Genomic DNA, 12,013 nt, shown 5'->3' on the forward strand with positions numbered 1-12,013 from the left:
ATGGTAGTTGTTCTGGTCAGTGCGAACAAACTGCTTCCAATTTTACAGTTGGTCTAATGTCTGTCACTGGTCACCAGGTCTCTCAATTCCCATTGTTCTTCTCCAACATCTTATCCATATTGTGTTCAATAAACACAGTCTGAGTGCTCACAGCCCTGCCCATCGTCTATCGTGTCGGCCAGACTTGTGGGATTTTGAACAGCTGTAGCCACTTTTGTTCTTCGATAAGCCAGCTCCAATCAGCCAGAACTCTGTTATCATGGTTCTGAATTGGTAGATGTCATTCAATGTCCTCCATCAAGATTGTTGCCAGACACGCGATGTGACCGACGAGTATCCGGCAGCAAATGTCTCTGCAGGACAAGGACGGGATCTCCCAAGAACAGGAGGGTGTCAGTTTCATTAAGGGACCAGTTGATCAAATCTATAATTCTTCTTCAGGTTTTTAGAGAACACGTCTAGGAGACTCTCTTAGCGTTAGAGAACAAGCGAGACTATACAAAGAGAAGCCAAGCAGAAAAGATAACGGAGAAGGAGAAAGTGTGACAGCCTCTCAAGAGCCAAGAGCAGAGAAATCCTGCTGATTGCTGCTCAAAGCTGCTTTGACCTGAAAACTGGGAGATGGATTCAAAGTATCTGAGGATTTCAGAGATGCTTTGGGAATAACAGGAAGGGGTTACTGGTTACAGACGAAGGTCATGTGAAGGTAGTGTAAACATCTGATTTACTGTTGTCTGGTTTCATCTGTGAAAACACATCATATGAAATGAATTCAAGAAAAGCTGTCAGACTTTATCTGACACAATATAAAGAAGAAAATCGCCTCCATCACAAAGAGGAAGTGAACTCAGTCACTCTCCTGTACTCTGATTACAGTCATGTGCTTTACAGGAAGCTGCTGAACACCCTGGACACACATGAACCAAGCTGTTTAAAGAAGGAAGTGAAGAGTACAGAAGTCGAACAGGGTGGAGCAGTTCAGTGATGTAGGTGGAGGCTTCACACTGTCAGGCCTGTTTGTTGTGACTCTCTTTCCCCTCATTCAAGGCCGCGTTGATCAAAGATTGTTGACTTTTGCTTAACTGGGTGAAGGGACACTGTCTCGTGATTGTGCACAGAACACACACACACACACACACACACACACACACACACACACACACACACAAACATACGCATGTACACTGACACAGACCTGCACTCACCCCCTCCAAACATCTTCCTTTGCAAGTTAACATGAGGGTTCCCGATGGTCAGGGACAAATGCAATCACAAGGCAGGTGCTGTAAATGGACCAAACTTCAGTCACGAGAACAACTGAGATAATCCATCCACAATACGACGAGTCTAGTCTTTAATTTACTGCTGTATGTGTTGGTTGTAGTTACATCATAAGGTTTTAAAAACTGAGCTTCAAAACGAACGATGGAAACAAAGACCAAGAGAGGCTGACAGTGATCACTGCCTCGTTTTAGGGGCCTGTTCAGATTAAAAAGAGCAAGATACAAAGAATTTAAACATGTTAAAAACACAACAGCCTTGATAAACACAGAGTAGTTTGGACCTCGACGGAGGGTTCATCACTTAATGACTGGATATCCAACCTGCTGTGAATGTTTTAATGCAGTACAGTTGTTATTATTATCACTTGTCACATCCTGTTTATGACAGTTAAATTAAATATAATTAGTATAAGAAATAAAAACTTCTCATGTAAACTGTATATGGTGTTAAATACTACTATAATGTCGGTCATAAGGTGGTACTTTAAGAGCCATATATTTTATAAGGTGGTACTTATTGTGAAAAGTTTGAAGACCACTGCTGTAAACAAAGCAGCACGTCTGAGGTGCAGGCCACACCTTTTCTTATTCTATAACATGTTTTTTTCTCAGAAACTTATTATTATTGCATGCAATAATAATAAGTATAACATAATAATAATAACATGCAATTATTTTTGTATGTTGGGTCAGGAGCATACCCACTGTTCTCTCTGCTCCCCGGCTATAGAGGACACCCTGCATCCTCCACCACGGTTTCAAAGCTCCAGCCGAATACTGACCATGCCGCTGTCAGCTGTCACACACTATTCTCACTGAGAAAAACTGGTAAACATTATAAACTTCTATTCACATTTAGAATAACTGATTAGGCCATTTTATTCATTTGCTACCATTAAAAATCCATGAATTAAAAAAAACAGGACAACCAACATGACTGTAGAAAGACGTTCTTTCATGTTTACCTTTTAAACAGGTTTGCTTACAAAGACATCATGAACGTCTTTAAACACTGAGCTCCCACATAAACCATTGCTAATCCCCGTGTGTTGCACCCTCTTCCCTGTCAAATTCCAGTGTTAGTTTCCATGTTTATTTTGTGGCTTTTGAGCCCGGTCGTAACACTGTGGAACAAGTGCAACATTTTCAGTGTAGAGGAAGGGGTCTCTCTCCTCCCATTTACTTTCATACAGCAGTGACAGCAGGAAGTGCGACCTTTAATGCAACTAGTCCACTAGTAAACTAGTAATATTTGTACAGTATTTTTCCACAAGAGTTTTGTACCTGGATTTTAACTGATTACATTTCATTAGTGGCTTTTCCCAAAGCTAGTCACCGATTGAAGTTAACCAAATCATTTTCAAATTATTCAAGGTGCTAATGTTGAACTAGGCTTTTCTTTGAACTGATTATTTACGAGCTTTCATAGGATCTCAGAAGCATCTAAAAGTTCAAAGATCTTTTCAAATAACGTGTTTGCCAGTATGATTGTTAATTTACAAATTGAAGAAAGGCTAATATTTGCTGTGCAAATAAACATTTGTGATAGTCAGGCTCCTTCACTGTCAAAGGAAGAGTTAAGGAGTGGTCAGAGTGAGGAGACCACTCCCCCAATAAGAATTACTTATAACCTGACCAGAAACTAAACTAAAATTCACTTCTGTCTGATCATCTCACGATGCAGATCCTTGTGCTGATCCTTGGGATTGTGCTGCTCCCCAAAGGCAAGTTTTTGTTCAGTTATCTGTTCTTTTAAAGGAAGTGTGTACTCTAATATTCAATGAAACTTTTTTAAATTGCTTTTACAACATGTACAACCCAGCAATGTGTCTACTTCCTGTAAAGGATTTTTTTTGTTCTTTGTTTGAATCTATTTTAGTCAGTGTTTCATAATTTATCCACACAGTTAATGCAAGAGAACATGATTTAACTCTCTTTTTATAAAATATTTTGTGGTTTATCAGCCTGCACATTGAAATGCTATGATTGCAAACCTGGAACATCTGGAGGCTGCACTGAGACAAAAATAGATTGTCCTTCGTCCCATACTCGCTGTGGTTCAGCCAGAATTAATACAAAAATGGGTAAAATTTTATTTTATAGTTCTTCTTTTATTCTTTTTTTGACCTTACTGAGCTGACAGTGGTTCCTCTTTGGTTTCAGGTGGTTTGGAAACTAAACGTGTGTGGAGAACCTGTTTTACACCTGATCAGTGCTTCAATGGCTCACTCAACCTTGGATTTTCCAAGCTGTAATTAACACCATGTGTTGCACCTCTGATCTTTGCAACTCTCAAGATGTCCCTGGTAATTCACACCATGTTTCTTGGTATTGTGGAATAGTATTTCCTGTTGTGATAAATAACTAGATTTTATTAATTATGTGAAAAAAGTTACAAAATGAGGTTTAAGACAATTTATTTTTTCACTCACCAAGTTCACTTGATGAGAAAGAATCCAGTATTTGTGTATCTGAAGTTTTTTGGCACTTGATGAAATAATCAATGAAAGAAATATGACATATATTTTTGTGCTTCATAGATTGGAGCATCTCCTCTCCAAATGGGAAAAAGTGCTTCCAGTGTGATGAAAAGGACTGCACCAAAACTCTCAGCTGCAATGGAACTGAGGACTACTGCATCTCAGCAGCAGGTAATGGGCCTACAGCATTACGTTTCTGCATGTTTCTTCTTTTCTGCTTAGAGGAACATTCAGTGATTCTTTTTTCAAACTTGTAGTTGAATAATTTCTGTTTTCTCAGTGAAAGCAGGAATGACAACTACTAAAGTAAAGGGCTGTGCCTCCAAGACGATTTGTTCACATTCAGCAACTGAACAGCTCTCAGCAGTCATTGGAGGAGAAATCAGCTGCTGCCAGGGTGACCTCTGCAACAGAGCCAGCAGTACAACAGCCCACCTCCTGCTTTTTGTGGCCCCGCTGATCTCTTTGGTCTTTTTCTCTTAGCTGACGGGGAAAAGATCACAGCCCAGTTTTTCTTTAAACCACTTATTTACCAAGAGTTGGATGAAAATATAGTTTCATGAATAACAGTCTTTACTTTTTATCCTTCCTCAAATATTTTAAAATTTGCTCCTTTAATTTCTTTAAGTCCTTTATACATTTATACTGTTTTCTTTAACATTTCTAAAACATTTTGACGTACAAAGTGTGTATACTCATTATTATGTTACTTGAACTCTCCCAGCAGCTTCTATGAATGACACGCACACTGATGATGTAGATGTAGAGTCAATGTTCATTTGAATGTGGCAGCTTCAGTCTTGGTGACACATCAGATTAACCTGTACTGACACACAACTGTTTTAGCTGATCTTGGCTCTGTAGAAGCTTTAGCACCACTTCTTAAAAGATTTCAGTGAGTCTATGTAGATATTTAAGCCTGAAGAATTTTTGTGCCTTGTGGATTAGAGAAAATCTCAAATAAATGTATACCTGTGCACCCAAGTCTTGTTCTTTTAAGAATCTAAAGATATATGTTGTACAATCATTCAATTCTGGAAAATATCAGCGAGATAATTACAAATCTTCAAACATCATCTGGTTCCAGTTGCACAACATGTGTACATAATTATACGTACAGTACAAGCCAAGCAGGGAAACATAGAGAGAGAGGGAAAAAAGACGTTTCCACCTCTGCCAAGAGAGAAATTTTAATGAAGCTGAAATATCAATCAAATGAACGCAATTAATAAGACAACAATTCAGTTCTTTAAAGAAGTTTTAACACAGTCGCTCAGCAAGATCAGGATTAAAAGAATAATGCGACACGGCTGTTATTCTTCTTTAATTGTGGAGATTTCTAATTAGTATTTAAGTATCTAGACCTAGAAAGCACTGCGCTATGGACCCCGTGAAGCCTTACATCTTTGCCCAGTTTGTTGTTTATCTTTGCAAGCAACAGATGAAAACTACACTGCTACATTTAACACAGAGGTCACATTATGAGTGACTTTGTGTTACACAAATAAAGTGGATAATGCCCACATGAAGAATTCTTTAAAATGTCATATGTTACACACTTTGATTAAAAAGAATTAGGCAGCTTTGTGAGTCTGCCTTTACTGTATCTTCTGCAATATATAAAAACATTTTTATACACTTGTACACAGTTTCTTAGGCGCACTGCATTATGGTGAGTGGCCCGGCTTGTTTCAAACTCGAAACACCGATACTTCTTACAGTAGCATAGATGAAATAAACATAAACAGAAGATGTGATTCCCAGGTCTGAATCCACTGTGATTACAGCCCAGTACAGGTGGAGATCCACCACAGCGCCACGAGGTTTCCACACGAACGGGCAAATTAGCTCCAGCTGCTAATCTGTAGCATCATGGCTAATCTACATCACTACCAGTAATATACAGTAACCACACATAATGGGAATTAACAGCCAACTTTCACACATTCCCTGCAACCGTGTGGACTTATCTTTAGACCAAGGTCAAACTATTTACTGTTTTTATCTCTTTACCTGCAAATATATAGACATAGTATATTGTTACACACTTGTAAATGTCTCATTGGAGACTGGCACACACATTATTTTGCAACAACTAAAGAAAAGAAAATATTTGAACCATCAGAACATTTTAACCAAATACAATATTGTAAATAAAAGATTACAGGGGCAGCGTTTCTTGTTTTTGTCGATAAAGCATTTCATGTCCTTACAAGTACTATTTTTTCTCCTGCTTAAAAATTTGGTTAGTGACAGTCCCTGGATAAGCAGAGGAAGATGGATGGATTACATTTTCTTGGTAACTTATCCACAAGGCACTCAGTCATTCAAGTTAGCCAAATCACATTCAAAATATGCAAAAGTTCATGGCTGACCTAGCTTGTTGATGGCGACTATGCTCCAGCCTCCAGCTTCCACAGGCTCTCAAAGAAGCATTACAGAGATGCACACAGACAGAAAAATCCCCAAAAGCAAGATGACTTAACTTAAAAGTTAGCAATAACTGCTGCTCCTTTTTTGTTTTTTCTAGGAATTCAAATATTCAAATTCAAGATTTATGGCTCCAGCCCAGCTTTGCTTTGTATTTAAGTGAGTTGTAGTTATGAGGGTGGGGTTTTTTGCGTGATGGCCAAACAAACCTTTTAAACACAATCCTCTTTGGTGGCATCTGGTTGCCAAAGCAATGAAGAGCAGCTTGAATCTGCAACTTGAAACGAACTGCTTAAATGTGACTGCCCACTCTATAGAGCTGAGGTGTCAGATTCTGTGTAATATTATGCCACAATCCTGTCAGGAATCAGGATGATTTTGTTGTGTTTTAGATATGTACGCTTTGGAGGGACAAAATAACGTCAGGTCTGTTGGATTAAAAATTATTTTGTGAGATCATGCTTATGTGAAACTAGTGGAGACGTTTCTACATAATACACACAGTTTGGACACAGCTTTTCATTTTTACTTCTTTTTACTTTATTTTTACTTCTTTATTTTGTAGATTGTTACTGAAGGCACCAAAACTCTAAATGAACGCATGTGTAATTTTGTAGTAAAGAAAAAAAGAATGAAATAACTCAAATATGTTTGTTATGTTTATGTTATATTTTTTTTAAATAGTCAACCTTTGCTTTGATTACTGCTCTGCACACTCTTGGCACTCTGTTGATGAACTTCATGAGGTATTCACCTGAAATATTATTGTTATTATTATCTTTAAGTGATATTATGTATGATGTATGCACAAACATGTTTTAGATGGACTCAGCGGTTTAACATTAAGCTGTTATTATGAAAGAAAAAACATTTTGCTCTGACAGCTTTTCTGAGAGATCTAATAAGATCCCAAACACATTGACCTCTTTGTAGAACATTATTAAATAAGCATATTAAGTATGTCTCAAATATAAATATAAAACCTATGCAGCGGATATATTTATCAAATGCTACTGCTGACACTAACAACTAATGAAGGATAAAGACAAACTGGACTGCAGTCTAGCTCTGCTTATCAATGCTGAGTCATTTGTTGTTCTTTGTTTTTGTTGCTTTTGGAAGGAAAAACTGGAATGTTTATAATTTGCAGGAGTAAATGTATTTGTTTGGTTACTTAATGGAGTAATGAGGACGGCTTATGAAGATCTGGCCTTACATCCATCTAACAGTACAGGAGAGGCTCAACAGGTTCTAAGGTGGCTGTTTACAAAATGTTGTGTCCTGTGTAAAGATTCTTTACAGTTTTACATTGAGAAACATTATTCTGGAAATATTTAGCCTGTATAAAGTATTAAGGCCACTTTTGAATCACAAAATTTAGAAAAAATCTGGGCGATTCATAACAAGCTGGAGGGTTGGCCCTAAGATTATTAACATTTTAAACACTGGGTTGTGAATAGAAGATAGCAAAACAAAATCAACTAAAACAAAGGGAAAAAAACTACGCAGCACACAAACTCTGGAAAGGGGACCTTTATGTCACTGAGCACATTATTATGTATGCATTAATAAATAACAACTTAATAAAGACATTACACTCTTAATTTGTTAAGAAGCATGAAGATCGAGCGATCTTTATCCAGAAGTGGAAATTATGCTTGTGGCTAAACCATTGTACAAAAACTTCAACCATCCAGCATTAAACGTATTTACAATGTGTCAGTAAAGAGTGACTTGCACTTCTAGCCTGTGTGTAATGACCCCACAACACTGGACATTATATTTCTTCATTTCCACTTAATACTGTACAGCTGCTGTTATTGTACATATATATTTATATTTCTTCATACATTCTTATATAAGTCAAATAAGTCAGAAGAAGGGCGGCCACAGAGCTGCAGACTGATGCACTTTTACCACAGAGCATGAAGGAAACATGCATGACCAGTGTTATCAGCCAAACCCAAACACACTGCAGCAAGAAGCTCCATCAGTGTCACACTAACTCGAGTCAAAAAGAAGCAGCACAAGTTTAAAAGAATAAAAAGTCACTGATGGATATAAAGGACATTTTATCTGCTCAGTCTCTTCATATGTCTCATGTTCACATGTTCCATATCTTAACTGTGTGTAGCAACAACAGATAACACACATGTGTGGGCCTCATCTGAGCTCTGACACATGTAGCTCAGTGACAGCACTGTCTCTCTCTGCCTCTCTGTCTACATGGCTGTGGACAAAAATATAAACACTGAGGCTTCAAAATGCAGCATCTACAACACTGTCACTCTGCCTCCACCATGGAGACCGTCTCCATGGTGATGAGTACAACTGGCAGCTGAAACTGTTGTGAACTTCTCCATGAGTCATATTTCCTGTTTCAGAGCTGCTGATTGGCTCTTTGGGCCCTTTACCTTCAGGAGGTCATGGACGAAGCACTGAAGTCGTTTATCACGTAAAAAATATTTTTAGTTTATAATAATTTGATAAATAATAAAATATTAATAAAAACTGGAGCTTTCCTCCCTTCAGGAACTCTCTCTGCAGGAGGGGGAGATACAGGAGAGGTGGAGGAAGATCTCAGCCTGGGCGTCTATTGTCTTATGTAGTCTGGAAGATGAGTGGATGGTGGGGTGGGTGCAGTTTTCTCTGTGGTGGGGTTGGGTGGACTGTCCCGGGCTCTGTGGGGCCGGGAGGCGCTGCTGCACTGGGCCCCGGTCTGGATGGGCCTGGGCCCCCTTTCCCTGGCTGGTCGCGGAGTATGGGGGTGCCTACTGGGGTCAGCGGGGGAGCTGGCCCCAGGGAGGGGTCACTTGCCCCTCCCTTCCTTCCCTCCCCATCTCCAGCTGCCTCCCTCTTCCCGCTCCACCACAACCACCCACACATGCAGGGCCTTGGAGTAGGTATGTCACCAGGGTGCAGAGGAGGCTACCCCCCCCCCCCCCTCTGTCCCCTTCTGGCTGCCTCTGCCTCAATTTTATCCCACAACTTAGACATTCACATTACTCACACCCTCATTACACATACATATAGGATCTTGGGGGTGGGCACGATACACGGAGTCCAAGTTACCATCAGGGTGTACACCTCACCCCTGGCGTCGTTGCCCACCTCTCAATTTTAAATACACATAGACAGGGGGGCTAGGAGGAGGAGTTGGCCCTCCGACTGCGGTCTGGAGTGTGGAGCCTTCCTGCTGCTGCGGAGTCGGGGCGGTCTGCCTCCCCCCACCGCAGGGAAAAGGGTAACACCACCTGGGTCTGGGTGAGGTTCCCCCCTCCAGGGGCAAGGGTACCTAGACCCGGTTTGTAGAGTACGCTTGGGGAGTGTGATCGTGTGTACAGCGTCTCTTTATGTCTGTCTCCACGTCGGTTGAGTGTGGAGTAAGTGCATATGAGAGCATGAGGGTGGGAATGGATGTTTGTATCTGTGTGTGCCTGTATGTCTGTGTCTATATGTCAGGTTGGGTATCAGACGCCACCTCTCTGGGGACATCTCAGGCCCTCCAAGGTTTGGAGGTCTATCTCCCCCCATCACCACTTCCCCTGCCAGTGGCGGACTCCCTCAGACATCGGTGCGTTGGTGGTTCTTTGTGTCTGGGGATGGGCGTCCAGGTACACACCGGCTCACTCCTTGGCGGCCGCTTATTGGGGCTCGCTCGGGCCACTTCGGAGGTGGGGTGCCCCTGGCCTCTCGGCCTGGGGCTCAGTCACTCAGGCACAGCTGGCTGCCGGCGGAGCTCACGGGCTTCTGCTCCGCGGCTGCTGAGTGAGCCCTCATCTGGGACTCTCCTCAGCTCTTTCTGGGACAGTGGCGCGGCTGCCCCTCTGTTGGTCTTCCTTGGTCTCTTGTGTTCTGAGGGCCTCTGGATGTCTGGAGTTTTGATCTCCTCCATACCTGCTTCATGCCCTGGAGGACGGGGCTGTGGCCCCCCCCCCCCCCCCCCCACACACACACACACACACACACCCTCTAGCAGATCATTACATGAAGGAACCTTTTAAAAAAACAAGCGCGTCCATGCTCACAGGTGTACACACGGGTGATCACACCCACAAACTACACCCTTTTGGCTCCTACCTCAAAGCACACTGTGTTCTGTTGATCTTATGTGCTGCACAATAATGTTTAACATTTAGTATTTACTGTCATATTCCCATATATCATTGTGATGTTGTTTATTCTATTACTCTTGTTCTCTTCTGCTTGTTTTCTTTTTTCTTTCTCAACAGGTGATCCAGGTGATTGATATATGCATTTTTTTTCTTTTTCTTTTGTTTTTCTGCCCATTCTGTTGTTTTTTGTTTTTTGCCCTTCTCCCCCATCCCTCTTCTCAGCTGTTTCTCTTTCCCTCTTTCTTTCTCCCCTTCTTTCCCCCAGTCAAGTCTGTCCCGTATTCAGCAAGTGAAAATAAAATAAACAATAAAAGGTGAATCAAATGGACCATTATGGCAAGGCTGGGATGGTCAATTTGGTAAAGTAAATCCGTTGGGCATCTTTCTTTGCCTTTAGACAATAATTCTGATGGCAAAAGAGCCAAACGGGACAGGCAAAAAAAAATAAAAAATAAATAATAATAATAATAATTTGATAAATAATAAAATATTAATAAAAACTGGAGGTTTTTTTAGAACTTAGATTTTAAGCTATTTATGCCTTTTTTGCTGCTCTTTTTTAAACTTATTCCCTTTAAACTGTATTTATTCTTTTTAAAATATATTGGTTATTGCACTGTAGAGGCTGCTGAGGAACAGTATTTTGTTTCAGGCTGTGTAACACGAAATGACAATAACCAATAAAGTCTTGAGAGCTGCCATCATTGTTCCAGCAGGAGGCAGTAAAACACCAAACTGCACCTGTTGTGCTGAAAAGGTGTGAGCATGTGCAGTAACCCAGTAAGTTACCTGAATATCTCTCTCACACACACACACACACACACACACAGTACTGATACTAATGACTCGCTCTCAGATCTATTTGGGTTTAATGTCAGGGTATATTTGTGGATGAACGTTTTGTAGGACACATGATGTGGACAGTCTGGTAATCCCAGAATATTTTAATGTAAGAAAACTCCAGACAGCTCTGGAGAAAGTTTCAGAGTAAAAGCCCTGGAGTGTTTTACATGTTATTCTGTTGGATTAAATCTGACGGAGCTGATTCATAAACACTTCACTGCCAGGTATCAGGTGACCTGCAGAGACTGATCCTACAAACACTCAGAAACAGAGTAAACCAAACTGCACCACAGTGATCAGACGAAACCTTCCTGACATGAACACAGCTCCTCAGTAAAAACTGTGAACCAGCAGAGAGACTACACCCAGCACCATACACCACCTCTCTGACACAGTACACCCTCGGGCAGGTGGTGTCCCCATAAACAGTGTGAGAAGCTCTGATTATTTACTATGTTCAAACAAACTGAGTGTCCACAAACGTCTGAGCTCACAGTGAGAGCTGCTGGCACAGTTTGGAGGTGTTCTGCCCCCTGCTGGACACACAGAGCTACAACATGAGGATCAGAGGAGGCTGGTGCTGCTTCACCTTTAGACACAAGAAGGAGGTCAAAAAATGTAACAACAGAGATTGTTTTTAAACCTGTAAAGGAGGAAATCCTGACGAACCAATCCACAGCCAGAAAAGAAGTCTAACTCTGTGCTGCTCCAATCAGGAATCAGCTCTGTTACTGTGTGAGTGTGTAAAGTCACAGAGTAGCTGGTTTCAAATGTATCTATAAAGTTTATTCACATTTTATTTAGGCTTCAAAAAACAGTCCAAGTTTATTTCTTTGGACTTTGTTCACTTAATGGATGTTTC

General features: G+C 40.8%; 2 protein-coding genes across 2 annotated transcripts in view; one reads left to right on the forward strand and one right to left on the reverse strand.

The window, feature by feature from the left end:
- LOC309693309 (hemicentin-2-like) overlaps positions 1 to 12,013 on the forward strand; it is a 1,543,010-nt gene that overhangs the window by 812,236 nt on the left and 718,761 nt on the right. The gene's annotated exons all lie outside the window — the stretch shown is intronic.
- Positions 1 to 12,013, reverse strand: part of LOC309694005 (nuclear factor 7, brain-like) — a 79,704-nt gene that overhangs the window by 64,973 nt on the left and 2,718 nt on the right. The window lies entirely within an intron of this gene.

This window comes from Aulonocara stuartgranti, assembly GCF_965226115.1.
Source record: "Aulonocara stuartgranti genome assembly, chromosome: 3".
In the NCBI taxonomy this organism is placed as follows: domain Eukaryota; kingdom Metazoa; phylum Chordata; class Actinopteri; order Cichliformes; family Cichlidae; genus Aulonocara; species Aulonocara stuartgranti.